The sequence below is a fragment of the Pongo pygmaeus genome, chromosome 10 (assembly GCF_028885625.2).
Source record: "Pongo pygmaeus isolate AG05252 chromosome 10, NHGRI_mPonPyg2-v2.0_pri, whole genome shotgun sequence".
Lineage (NCBI taxonomy): Eukaryota > Metazoa > Chordata > Mammalia > Primates > Hominidae > Pongo > Pongo pygmaeus.
Window position 1 is genome coordinate 96,724,502 of NC_072383.2, and position 15,555 is coordinate 96,740,056.

Here is a 15,555-nt window from a genome sequence, read left to right on the forward strand (position 1 = left end):
TCACTCAGACATTACTGTTTTGTTGATTTTCATGTTTCCCAAAAATGAATAATTTTTGTTGTTTGACCACCATCATTAAAGAAAGAGAAGATCTGATCTGTGGAAGCATTGTGACTGTCGCAGGGAAGCCTCCTAGAGGAACATGTGGGCTATTGATATTCTCTCCTCAAGCTGGAAGCTGTCTCCAGAGATCCATGAGAAACACGGAATCACAACAAAGACTGGAAAACAAATTGATAGAATCAGAGATGGCTGCAGACCCGTGAATAGCTTTTCACGCTGTCGCTGTTTCAGTTTAGATTCAGACTTTAGTTTTGCAAATTGATAAGGGAGAAAAATCTAGTTTTATCTCAGCGTTTTACTTTCCAGTTAAAGACCAAAGTGTAGGCTTCTACATTCAAAATGGTTCCTTTTTGTTGCTTTGTTAAAAAAAATCACAAAGCGCCTTTAATTTTTTCCCCCGAAAGAGGCCCATATATTACACTGCAATATTGGGAGCAAGCTCAAAAAAGAATATGACTTTCTTTGTACAGAGGTTTTAATATTTTCATAAAGATCCTCTCTTCAACTCCTCAAGCATTTGCCTTTCATTTTGTTTTATTGAATTAGGCTGCAAAGCACTCGAGCGTGAAGCTCTTTGTCATCTCTAACCAGGCTTACATTGATTCCATGTATCCGTGTGCCTAGTCGGGGTTTATTAATCTATACATCTATTCCACTGAAAAAGAGAATTCTCTAACTTATTATGTAAAAGGATAAACCACCTCCACAAACCATTTGCATGCAGGTATGCTTAAAAGTAGATTTGTTTCCTCAGACTGAGAGCTGGCTTCTTTAACAGCATTAAACCAAGGGAAAAATGAAATTATATTATGATTTCTCATGGTGGATTATAGTACAACCATGACAAAAGCAGGCCAATAATTCCTTTTCTATTCTTTAAATATAAACACATTGTAATATAAAGAGCTCTAGACCAGTATAAGCGAGACTCTGCACACACATACCCTCAAAAATGCAAATCACACTGTTAATTCACCACCTGTTACTCACTCGGGTCACAGTGCCCACAGCCGAAGCAGAGGATTTGCTGAGGCGGCCAATGGCTTTATCCAAGTGGCCAAACAACTTGTTTTCCTCCTAAATATGACTCCTCCCAAACATTGAAGAGTGAAATGTATAAAATGGGCAGCAAAATAATCAAGAATTTCAGAGTCAGAAGACTGTGGCTGTTGTTTGTAACATGTTGTCAGCTTAACTTCTCTTCAATGTTTTTACATTTGAAGCAGGATAACTAAATAATATGTGCTGATGGCCCTTCCCTTAGTCACAGAAAGTTTTTAGGTATTTCTTAAGCTCCTCCTTCACCTGATTTTGATTCAGAGGCAACTGCTCTATTACAAAGGACAGGTATCTGGTTCATCCATTCTATAGATATGTGTTTAAATGAACCAAATGTTTGTGATTCCCCAAAATTTGTATGTTGTAATCCTAATCCCCAATGTCAAGGTATCAGAGATGGGGCCTGTGGAGGTCACTTGGTCATGAGGGTGGAGCCCTCATAAATAGGATTAGTGCACTTACAAAGGGGATTCCAGAGCGCTAGCTTGCCATCTTTCCATCGTGTGAGAATATAATGAGAAGACAGCCATCCCTGAAAGAGGAAGTGGCCTTCAGCAGACACCAAATCTTCCAGCACCTTGACCTTGAACTTCCCAACTCCCAGAACTGTGAGAAATAAAGGTCTGTTGTTTAAGCAACCCAGTCTATGATGACTTGTTACAGCAGCCTGAATTGATGAAGATGTTTATTGAATGCCTCCTCTGTGCCAGGTCCTAGTCTGGGTGCTCAGAGTATGGTGATGAGCAAGCCAGATGAGATCCCTGTTGCCATGGCAGATGGACTGCGAACACATGAATGACTTAGAAAACTTTAAACACAGTAAGTTCTATGAAGAAAATTCACCATCACAATGTGAAGACAATGGCTGATGGAGCAACATTACATGGGGTAGTCAGAAAATATCTAAGCTGAGACCTGAATGACAAGAGTCAATCAAAGGGGGGAAGTTGTCTAGGCAAGACAACAGCAACAGCCTCAATGGTGTCTTCACTTCTTGCATATGTTGTGTATATGAACTTTCTTTTGTGCCTCCTTCCCTGCAGAACACATTTCTCAGATTCTTCTGAATGTGTACATCGGGATTCCACCTCTCTGTGGCCTCTTCATCTCTAACTCTTCCTTCATCCTTCCCACCACAAGGAAATGCCTTCCCACAAATACTATTTTGAACCCTTTTCTTATCCTGTTATCAGTCCTTCTCTAGGTTGTTTTAAACTAACATTGAAGAATATATTGGTTAAAATCAAGAATTTTTTTATTACTTGAATTTTTCAAAAAAAAACAAGCTTCAGTAACAACCATGTATTCCTGTCCTGCAGTCACAAACTGGATAACTTGATTTTCTTGCCCTTTACCCCCAGCATGTGTAAATGAGGGATTGCTTCACCTACCCTATGTAGCTACCATTTCTCTACCTCAAAGATACAAAACCGTAGGCCTCTAATCATAGAAAATCTTGTGAATCAGCCTCTTCTCACACTGCTATAAAGAACTGCCTGAGACTGGGTAATTTAGAAAGAAAAAGAGATTTAATTGACTCATAGTTTTGCATGGCTGGGGAGGCCTCAGGAAACTTATAATCATGGCAGAAGCAAAGGGGAAGCAGGGCACCTTCTTCACAAGGCCACAGGAGGGAGAATGAACTCAGAGGAACTACCAAACACATAAAACCATCAGATCTCATGAGAACTCACTCACTATCATGAAAACAACATGGGGGAAACTGCCCCCATGATTCAATTACCTCCACCTGGTCTCTCCCTTCATATGTGGGGATTATGGGGATTATGGGGACTATAATTCAAGATGAGATTTTAGGTGGTGACACAGCCAAACTATATCACCTTGTTTACATTTTACACATAACTAAAATTTTCCTGCTTTTTGCAAATGTGTTCCATCTCTCAGTTTGATTTCTTTAATTGGCCCCATATCTTAAAGGGGCTCTGTTCAACATTTGGTATTTGATAGATCCCATGGGTCTTTGTTGCTGACAATGATGCTGCCAGCTCCAAGGCTTTTTATAGACAGATGCATATGTGTCCCTAGTTGATTTGCTTCTTAATGGGAATTCGATGAGAAGAGTTCTCAGATATTCTAAAACATTAATCATAAAATAAGTCCCTGTCCCAGAATTGTGCTCAAAACCTTAAGTCATTTTAAGATGTGTTGGCTGGGGTGTGAATTTTTTCCATCCTTATATTTGTTGAATATAAAAATCAATAACACCACTACTCTGCACATTTATCTAATGTAATAATCAATATCAATACCTTTCCTGATATTTACTATTGATAATAATCAATAACAATACTGTTTGTTTATTTGATGCCATTGACCAAGGTAGAAGACCAAATGTATGTGCCTTATCTACCCTATGTACCTTCACACTGGGCCATCTACTGCTAACATCTCTTCTTTGTCCTACTTCCCACTCTCCAGACCTGAGCAGAACATCATCCTACTTCTCTTTGCTCTGGAGGTGATGGTCACTATATTGACATTTTGGAGGAGGCAGCCAGCATTGATGGAACCTCTGTCTACATTATCCTAGGTACTGTGAGGGAAACAAATATAATATAATTCACCTCTATATTTGTTAGAGTAACACTAGCTACTACCCTGAGAAGTCCCAAGACCCTGGTGGCTTAATACATGGTAAGTTGTTAAGTTGGTTGCTTATCCTCTAACAGTATAATGTTATTATACTGTAGTTATTCCTGGTTGGTGGAATGTTTTCATATAATACTTCAGAGACCTAAGCCCCTTCCATCTTGCAGATTTGCCCTCCCCTAAATCCCTCAATCTTCTACATTCAGCCAGCATATGGGAAAAGAACATAGAGGACCATGTGTAGGATATTTTAATGTCAGACCTGAAGTAGTGTTCATCACTTCTGCTTATATTGCTTCAGTTAGAACTCAGTCTCATGGTCACATCTAACTGTAAGGCAAAGCATTCTGAGGACATGGTCTAACTATACACCCAAAAAGAGGAATGGATTTGAACAGTTAGTCAGTCTCTGCCACTATCCCATCCTTGAGTTGCTTATAATTCAAAGAGGAAGACAAGATGAAGGATTATACACATAATAAGTGAGGGATCACTAGAGGCAGAATTAGTCAGTGAAAGCTTTCTAAGGAGAGACTTTTAAAATGGGTAGAATAAGGAGATAAACACAAAGAGTCATTCCCATGAAGTAAAACAATGCAGTATGAGCAAAATTAGAGGTAGAAATAGGCACACATTGGCAGGGGAATGTGAAGAGGTCATTTTGACAGGTGCACAGAGTCAATGCCAGGAAGCCGGAAGCAACATACCTGGCTAAGGAGAATAGGATGAAACTATCCCAACTAAGACCACTGACTCCTCCACCTCGAACCTGTGTTTGCATTGCACTAGAATTCTGCTGGTCCACTCAAAGGTACTTTACCACCTTTTTCTAAGTAATCTCTAAATCTCAGCTGACATTTCAAGTCTGAGTGGAAAATGTAAGCATTACCCAGAGAATGTCCCTCACTAATTTTGAATTTTTCAAAGAACAAATGAAAAGTAAGTAGCAGATTATAAGAAACTGGTATAACCTAAATAACCATTACATTTGTGAATCAAACCACAAGTCTTTGTGATACAACGAAGCTAATAAGTCACTGAGAACCACATGCTCCAGTCAAAGATATATATAGGAGTAGATAATTAAATGTCTTGGCCAGGGACATGGAGTTACAGCAAAATCAAAGTAGAAATAAGATGCAATAGTTCTTTCCTTGGTTCAACCTCTAAATACCTAAAGAATTAGGAGGACCAGAGCTACAATCCAATCCACCCAACAAATTCAGAAGTTCCTAAAGATTAATTCAAATGTGGTCCCAAGGAAAGTCCTTATAGGTGCGTATTTCTGAACCTTCTTATAAGGATTCTTGTTGCCATGGGAACATACCTCTCCCCAATCTGTACTGATGTTCCAATGTGCTCAAATACTCACCTTATTGAAATGAGAACTACATCAACTCCAATACATTTCATACACAAATTAGGACTGTCCTGTCCCCCTGTAGAAATTTTAGGACAAATCCCTTTTGGGGATTTTGAATAATTTTGAAAATCCAAAGAAAGCTATGGCTCCTGTCACTCCCTCAACCCCCTAGATAAATTCACATAAGCATATAGAAGGTATTTCAATTATATGTAAGGGAAGCATTCCTGAGAACCTCTTATAACTTAAAATCCCTATTTTTTTTCAGCACCAATTTCCCTTAGGAACACCATAGGGAGTTCCTATGAGGCAGCACAACACTCCACAAAGACTAGCTTCCTGTAACAACTCAAATTTCCCAATTTTGCAGTTAAGGAAAATGATGCATAGAGAGTTTAAGCAGATTCTTACCATCACCCACCTCAAGGAACTGACAGAGTAGACCTGGAAGTCATGCAGTCTATCTCCAAAGACCTTGGACATACATATAACCAAAGTGAGATGCTGCCCCCACTCCCATCCCTCTTCTAGTAATATATCCTCTCTACAAAAAAAAAAAAAAAAAAAAAGGAAAAGGAAAAGGAAAAGAACCTATTCTATCTTACTTCCAAAAACTTAAGAGTGGGACCAAATACTGTGCCTCCTCTCTCCCAAACTCAATCCAGGCTACTTATTTTTATTCTTGTGCTAATTATTAAACCAACAACCTGGATATCCCATTGTTTCTTCATTTTTAACCTCCTTGAGTTTCAGACCTTACATTCAAGACAAAGTCCTCCTGGACCAAGTATTGTTTTATGCTCTCCAAACACTGTCACAGGAACAGCAGTATTCTTCTCTTAATTTGTTGCAACTGTGGAGTCCCTAAGGTTCGCTGCCAGACATCTCACTCATTGGAGAAAGAAAGACTATAATCAAAGCTCTTTCTGTCCAAGATCCAATAAAGATCTTCTTTCGTTTTTAATTTAAATTTCCTCTTCTTGGTTTTATATGAGGCAAAAGCTCAGGGTCATATCAAACTAAATCAAGAAACTTAAATGTTTTGATTGATTTTAGCTTATTTTCTGAAATCTTAAGCAATCCAATATCCCACACTTGATTAGGTCAACTGTCACGTAATTCAAAATAAACCTAAACATTATTTAATACTTTTTAAATTTAATCCAGAAGCATAGGTGTTAAAAGATATGTTTATCAAGAGTTCCCTTCCCCCACCTCTTCAGAGAGGCACTGTGGCTGATCAGAGCGTTTATATATTATTCCAGACTGTATATTTAGCTCCAACCACAAGAGGAGTCTTGAGATGATTTTCACCCACCATTATTTCTGTCAGCACTTCTCAACATATGCCAAATAAACATATATTCTAAGTAAAAACACTGTTATTACTGTTAACCACAATTTAAAGACCATATCATATTTCCATCAGCCTATCTCCAAGCTATTCCAAATAAACATGCAAATATAGTAAAAGTACTATGTTTGCTATGCAAATTGCAGATACAACTTTAAGACAGATTCTTTAACAGGCTCTACCCACCTTCCAGATAGAAATTTTAAAGTTCTCATTAGTGCCAAATACTCTCAATAGCAACTCTATGGCTTACTTTCACATTTTTCTGAACTAAAAGTATTGAATGTGTGACCTGAATTCACATTACTTAAGTGGCATGAGAATGTTTGTAGCCAAGAAACTAACATTAAAACAGATTCAGAGCCATGGAAAAACACAGAGCCCTAGCAAAGACTTAGGCAACAGTCCATAATAGAGGTGCCTCTTCAACTCAAGGCACAAACAAGGCTTCCCAAGGAGACAAAGCCAACTGACAATGAGCTCATAATCCAAAATTTTAAAACACACAGGGAAACCCAAAGCCCTGAGAAAGCAAGCGTGATAAAGGGGGAATTTATAGCTAGGAAAAATTAAGATAATTGAACAATCTAAAACGAAATCTTGAAAATAAGTACATTAATAATGTCCCACAAGATAAATAAAGTATTAACAAGACAAGACCAAGGTGCTTTAGAAAAAGAACAGGCAGACTTGAGAAAGAAAAATCTAAACAAAACAAAATTTTTAGAAATGAAGACTGCTATGTCCCCCCAAAATCCAATGTTGAAATCCCAACCTCCAAGGTGATAGTACCAGGAGGTAGAGCCTTTGGGAAGTGATTAGGTCATGAGGGCTCTGCCCCCCATGAACGGGATTAGTTCCATAAAACAGATCTGAGAAAGCTCCCTTGCCCCTTCTGCCATATGGGGACACAGCGAAAAGGTCGCAGTCTTTGAACAAAGCATTGAGTCCTCACCAGTCACTAAATCTGCCTCCTTCTTGATCTTAGACATCTCAGTCTCCAGAAGCGTAAGAAATAAATTTCTGTTGTTTAGAAACCACCCAGTTTATGATATTGTATTATAGCAGCTCAATCAGATTAAGACAAAAACCATAGTCATTTAAATAATCGATTGATGATTTAAACTATACAGTAGACATAACAGAAAAGGAAATTAGTGATCCGGAAGGTAAAGAGATAAGGCAATCACCAAAAATTTGGGAAAGAAAATAGTTAAGAAACACAAAGGATAGAATGAGAAGCTTTCGCATACATATAATAGGGTTTCGTAAAGAGAGATAATGTCTTTAGAAAGAGACAATATTCAAAAAGATGACGGGGAACTGTTTCCTGAAATGAATAAAGGCATAAATCATTAGATTTTAAAGGGCATAGTGAGTTCTTAGCAGAACTTTTTAAAAAATATGCACAGTGAAACTGTAGAGAAACAAAAGCAAAGACAATTTTTAAAACTACCTGGGAGAAATGACTGTTTACCTGCAAATAAACTACAATCAGACCAAAAGCAGACTTGTAATCAGCAGAAACACCTGTCAGAAGACAAAGCAAAAATATTTTAAATGTGTTCAGTAAAAATAACTGTCAACCTAGAATTCTCTACCCTGTGAAACTAATATTCAAAAAGTGAGAGTAAAAAAAAAAGACATTTTTAGGCATACAAAGAATAAGGAAGTTTGCTATTTATAGACATGCCCCCTGCCCTACCACACTATGAAAGAACAACTAAAAACTGAATTTGAGCAAAAAGCAAAAAAGCAACAATGGAGTGGGATACAAGAAGTAATGGTGGGAAAAAAATCTATTTTTATTTGCAAATCTGAATAAATATAGGCTCCATAAAATAATAACCACAGTGACTAATTTTGAAAGGTAATCTAATAACACAGTAGAGATAAAACATGAGAACAATATAAAGAAGATGGCATTTTGTTCAGAGAAAAATTAAAGCATTCTAAGTTTCTTGCCTTTTTTCAGGAAAACTGTCGGGGGGAAATAAGCCAAGTTGGGTTTTAGATGGGGAAATGTACTTAAGATTTATTTTTTTCTAAAGCTTCTGACAATAAAATCATACTTTTCTCAAACAAGATTAATACCAATTGCTTGAAGGGCATTTTTCAAATAATATTCTTCCCATTGGAACAGATTAGGATTTTTCAAGAAATTGAAAGAGAATTGCTTATGTCCAGAAATGAGGAAAGTTAACCTGTTTCCTCCTTACCTGTTTGTGAGCCAGTTCCAACAGAATTAATTGTGCTATTCAGTTTCCAAGATTAATATTTGTTTTTATCAGTGACCCAAACTCTAAAATTCTTTATCAAAATAAAATAATCTCAGTATTTTCATGTACTTTACAAATTCAAAACATGTATATATATATTTGCCCTAAGAATTGCAAGTCCTAAAAGCCCTCAAGAATGGCATCTCTCATACTCACCTAAAAAGTTTATCAAGTACTCCTTTCACTTTTCCTGGGGGAAAATCTACAGAAATAATAATTATTGATTGTTACTTATGAATTAAATAATTTATCAGAATCGGCACTGCCCTAACACCAAGGAAGTCTACTCTCACCTGAGAAAAATATGTGCATCTGTAAAATGATATTCTAGGGGCTTATTGCATTAACTACTACTGCCTCAAAGAATCATTTATATGTAAACACAAGTTACTAAAAATTTAACTTTGCTTTTTCTTTTGGTGCTTTTGAGAGACTAAATTGCAACTCACAAAGACAGTTATTAAGGTCTGAATAAAAAAGGTTTAGATTAAAAATACCATGTTCACATTCAAGAATCATTGTAATCGGTCCATTAAACAGCAGCATTGCAGTGGAGCATATATTTTTATTTGCTTCATTACTTAAAACTAGATAGCAGTGATTAGCTATGTTACAGCGGTTAAAGAGTTTATTATTTGCTGATGTTGAAAGTTAGCTTTGTATCAATTTGTTGAAAATTTATTCTATTTATTTAATATTGATTAACTGATAGATGATTGTTTGAATTCGTTGTTTTTATGTCAAGTTTTTAAAAAGGAAAGTTAGAAATATTCCAATGAACAGGGTGATTGTATTAATCAAGATAGAGTGGGTTATGAGCAAGAACAAATAATCTGAACCTCTTGACAACGAGGGTTTTTCTCTTCCTTTTAGAAGTATCAATTGCTGGTTGGCTGTGGATCTGCTGCCCATCAGCTTCACTCTAAGATCTAGAATGATGGAACAACCTCTAACTCAGAAAAAACAGGTTTCCAGAGCAGGGAGGGAAAAAAGCATATGGCAAACCATGAGATGACTCTATAGCTTATGTTGGAAGTGCCACATATCACCTCTGTTCTTATTTTATTGGCCAAAGCAAGTTGCACGGGACAAGCCTAAGCTCAACAGGAAAGAAATGTATCATCCTCCCACAGGGAGGGAGTCACAAGGAGAAGCATGAAAATATATGGGGCACAGAACACACCATAGTGAGCATGCCAACATTTTTCCCAAAAATTATGACGGAATCACTGCAATACAACACTTGTTTTCCAGGGCAAAATTTGTCCTGTTTCTTTGTTGAAGAGAAAAAGTGATCATCATTTAAGAAAAAAATTGTTCAGATAAGTCAAACTTATTGAGTTGAAACATTAGACAATGTGACAAAAAATGAAAAATGTTATCCTCTACTAAAAAGTAAATTTTTGGCTCAAGATTACAAAGACTCAATTGTCCCCTGACTTCCTACTCAGTAAGGAATGAGAGAAAATAGAATGTCCACTGTAACAGAAGACTTTAAAGATATGATCATTTATGAAAAAGAAACTTTCCAGAGAAATCTTCTAAGGGCATTTCAGCAAAAGAAGCATGTATTTTAATTTCATTTTGCATACACAATGGAGAATCGGCTTAAGAGGCAGAGGTTGAAAAAGTGAAGTTTAAACTAATTTTGACAATTTAGCACTGCCAAAATCAATTGCCATCTCAGGCATCCTTATGATTTGTACTTCAAAATCTTGGAAGAGTTTAGAAAACTCAAAAATATTATCATGTTGTGGGCAATGTTAAGAAACCCCCTAATTCTAGAACAAATTATCAATATTTAAGCCTGATCTCTTTTGTTTTTATTTGAGGAAATAAATTTTATCACAGCAGTTACTTGGGACAATTAAAGCAGGGTCACACATTAGAAGCCATATCTTTGGTTTGTTTAAATGCCAATAGTGCCTTGCCTTACGTAGCTTTAGGAAGTTGATGACTATTGAGGCCCTGTCTATTTTATGACTATATAACAAATTCAAAATTAAATCAATGTGAGATTCCTAATGTTCAGATGCAGAAAACTATATAGAAACTTTTAGCACTGTAATCACAATAAACATCAGGAACAAAAATAAGTTCAAAAGTGTAACTCACCATCAAGTTACACATTTCAACATTAAACATTCAACTCAGCATTAAATGAACTTCAGTGCTCTTTCATTCAATAAACATTGGTTGAATCCCATTAATAAGCAATTCTGTTTTATTTTGCTAAGAAATTTAACTGCAGCCACATCAGCTTTTCCCAGAACACATTTTGTAAACTGGTAGTCCCATAGGATTTAATTGATGGTTATATGACAAATAGATAATCAAATAAGTTTGGGAAACACTGGATTAAACAAAGTAAGTTAATTTATTGAAAAGTTCTCAAAGCTATTAAAAAACCAATGTGCATCAAGAATCTCCAGGAGAGGGCTGCAGCATGCAGTACTTCCAAACTTATTTGACCACTGAATCCTCCTTTTTTTTTTTTTTTTTTGAGAACATCAAATAAGATTGTTGTTCCATGGAATACACTTTGAAAAGTGCTGAATTCGACTCTTCTAGATAATGCTTACATTAGGTAATTCTTGTAAATATTATCTAGAGTTGACATTGTCCTTATATTTGTTCAAAATTATTAAATCACTTCATTTAAACAGAAAATGACTAGTTAGACATTAAAGACCATCACATAGCTGATTCAACCATCATCACCTTGAGACCAAATTTAAAGAACTACTTGACAATGTGCTCAAATACTCCATTATCAGGTATTTATAAACAGAGGGGAAAGCAAGAAGAAAAAATTGATTGATGAATGTTTTCATTACCCATATTGTATCATATAGACACAGGTAATGCTAACCCAATCTCAGGGGTCCCCACAATGATACTGAAACAATATCTATAAATGACAAGAAGTTGCGGTTTCCCCAGAAAACCAATTCAGCTAGAGCAGGAGTTGCTCATATTTTGTGAGAAGGAGCCAATCTTGATCTCCCTTCAAGGCTCTAAGGAGTCAACAGGATTGAGACTCTGACAGGGAAGAATGTAAAATGAGCTCAGCAGCAGCAGCCCTCTCCACTCAGTGGGAGAGAAGGAAGAGATGTCAGCCGACTTATCTTCCTTACCAGCAGGGGGCACAATACAAAAGAAAAGGTGATGGCACAGGGTCTCTATTAATGACGGTGTGAAATTATCAAGGCCTGCTGGCCACCAAACCAGAATACCTTCTCAATGGAGCCTACCCTGACCACCCCATTAATACGGCAACCTACCCTTTCCCAGCCCAGGGAACTCCTACCTACCTTGTCTCACATTTTTCTACAACTCAGGTTACAACCTAACCCATTGTATAATTTGCATATTTATCATGCCTAATGTTTATTGTCAGTTTCCCCCACAATTTAAGCTATACCATGGCTGCATAAATATTCATTGAATTAATGAAGAAAAATAAATGCTCAAAACTTTGGTCCCAGGAAAGTTTCACTTACAGGCTTTCTGAAGATGTCCATCCCGACAGTGCCTGCCTCTGCCTGCACATTTCCGTAACAGAGAAAAGAAGAATGGAGGAGACAGCTGAGACTTCTGCTCCTCCTCCACCACCACCACCTCCCCCCAGCCCTGACCCACTTCCATGTGCTGAAGCCATTGTCTGCTATTACACTTACCGCTCTGTTATTTACCCCCTTAATCAAAAAACATTAAAAGGACGAGAAGGACAGAAGTCCCTCTTCTGACAGTGTTCTCTAATCACCTGTGAAGCAGAACACAGTTGCAGCCCAACTGTATTCAGTCCTCACTGGATGCCCCACATCTATACCTCCCTTCAGTCTATTCTCCACACATCAGCCAGAGTGGTCCTCTGAAACATAAGTCAGATCACATCACTTCTCAGGTCAAATGGCCCCTATTTCTCTCAAAGCAAAAACCAAAGTCTTCACAGTTGTCTACAAGACCCTATATAATCTGGCCTTCTGTTCCCTCTCAAATCTCTTTTCCAGTTACTATCCACCCCCCTACCCTCACTCCACTCCACCCTCTTCACTGTCTGTCAAACATGCTAGTGTGCTCTCAGCCCAGGGCCTTTGCACCAGCTATTTCTTTGGCCTTGAATGCTCTCTTCTCAGCAAATATCCACATGGCTCACACCATCACATCCTTCAAAGTTTTGCTCAGGTGCCACCTCATCAGAGAGGCCTTCCCTAACCTCCCTACTGAATACCACAACCTTGTCCCTGGCTGTCCCCACCATGTGCTCACTGTATCTTACCCTGCTCCATCGTCTCCTTACTTATCACACATAATTTACTTACAGCACATAACTTAGTATGTTTGTTGCCTATTTTCCCCACTAAATTATTATTATTATTATCATCATTATTATTTAGAGATGGGTCTTACTCTGTCAACCAGGCTGGAGTGCAGTGGTGTAATCATAACCCACTGCAGCCTTGATCTCCTGGGCTTAAGCCATCCTCCTGCCTTTGGCTCCCAAGTAGCTAAGACTACAGTCACAAGCCTAACATTTAAAAAGAGAGAGAGAGAAAGAAACTTCACCTTCAGGAGAGCAGGGAATGTTTGTAATTTTTCTTCACTTTTTCATCCCTAAGGCCTGAAATATTATCTAGCACATAGTGAATGCTCAACAAATACTTGTTGAATGAATAAAGAGTGGTTAAAACAATGGATTTTGGTTACACAGTTCTGGATTTTGATCCCACCTCTACCGTAATCTTTGGTAAATTTTGAAAGTTCTCTGAACCCCGATTTCTTCATCTGTGAGATAAGGATAACAATATCCAACTCATAGAGTGCAATGCCTTGTATATCAAATAAGTGGAGGCCATTATTATGCAATGTGGACCTTCTGGAAGCAGAATATGAGAGCAAATGTGCAGGTATACATGTTGGGGTGGATTTTTATTATGTTGGGAGATAGAAAATGGAGACAGAATGTACTCAAGTTCCCATGCAGCTCTAAGTATGTACCTGTAAAATCAACATGGATTAAGGATAAAAATGGACACAATGTAACCAAAGTGATCTCCTACATAGTTGATCTGATGAATAATGCAGGCAACAGTAATTAAAGCAGCTGACCAATTTGATGGTTCCAAGATAAAAGAGTTGCTTTATGGACTTCATAAAATATGATCAGTACACGCTATAAGGTATTTTTCTTTTAAACACTTCAGAATCAATACCTCTATAGTATCTCAAGGTTATTCAGGTTGTCTCCATTTCATGCATTCTAGAATGTCATTATTGACTTTGCACTTGACATTCTTCCCTGTGTCTCTTAGACTGGCCTTGGCAGCAAAGAAAGGCCATATGGTGCCCATCCATATGGATAGGCTGGCTGGATTTTAGAATCTTATTCCCTACTGATGTTCCTGTTGTGTGAACAGAATAACTTCTATTTAAGAGTAAAATATGTGGGATTCCAGCCTTGCATATTGTATCAGTTAGAAAATGTGCTCAACTGTGGAGCAGAGACCTGAAAACAGGGCTTAAACACACTAGATGTGGTACGGGGGCTCTGCAACCTCATTGTAGACTTTCCATCCCTCTTCTCTGCCATCTTTGAGTTGTGACTTCTTTCCTCAAGGCTGCCTCATACATACAAAGTGGCTACTAGAACTCCAGACGGCATTTTCTCATTCCTGGTAGGAAGAAGGGAAAACACAAGGAACAAAAGGAGCATGCCAGCTGAGTCATTGCCTATTTTTAAGGAGCATTACCAGAAGACACACCCAACAACTTATGTTTGCATCTCATTGGCTAGGATTTAGTCTTATGTACCTCTCATCTTCTAGGAATCCTGGGAAATCTAGTATATTTTAGGTAAGCAAACTACTTCTCCAATAAAATCAACATTCTATACAAGAAAAAAGGTGATAGTCAGTATTGAGTAGGTATCTAGCAGTATCTTCTCCAGATAAATACTTAATTTCTGCAATAGAGGAATCAAAAAATTATGAGCTATTGTCGTAGCTCACTGATGATTTTCTAGTTACTTTTGCACAAACCTGGAAATTAAAATCTTTCTATTAATTCTCCAAGTGGTGATTTAGAGAAATTATTTTCTATTAAAGAAATCTTCTTTTTTAGGAAAAGAAGATTTGGTGTCTACACTGCTAGTACTCCAGTTCAGCTTTCGCTGACCATGACTTTATTTGGCTAACTGCATAGGTAATCTCAATTGTTCCTCACTAGGCTGGGTGTGGTGGCTCACGCCCGTAATCCCAGCACTTTGGGAGGCTGAGGTGGGTGGATCACTTGAGGTCAAGAGTTTGAGACCAGCCTGGCCAACATGATGAAACCTGTCTCTACCAAAAATACAAAACTTAGTTGGGCCTGGTGGCACATGCCTGTAATCCCAGCTACTCGGGAGGCTGAGGCATGAGAATCACTTGAACCCAGGAGGTGGAGGGTGCAGTGAGCAGAGATTGTGCCACTGCACTCCAGCCTGGGTGACAGACTAAGACTCAGTCTAAAAAAATTTAAAAATTAAAAAAAAAAAATCCTCATTGAGCTCTGTAGAAAGAAATACCTCTCAGAACTTCGTCATTAGAATCATCACTGCTGCTGCAATGCTCCACAATCAAAAGCCCCTTGTGTGACCCAGAAGCCTGCCTGCCTCTTACCCCTACACAATACATGCTGTAGAATTCATATTAGGGGAGTCATATTTGTTTTGCATGTAGGAAACTCTCTAAGAATACTTTAAGAACTCACTGGTTCTTTCAGGTCACCAGGGAACGATTTTGGTAATTTCACCCTAGCTAACAACTTCTGTGAGTACTATTTCA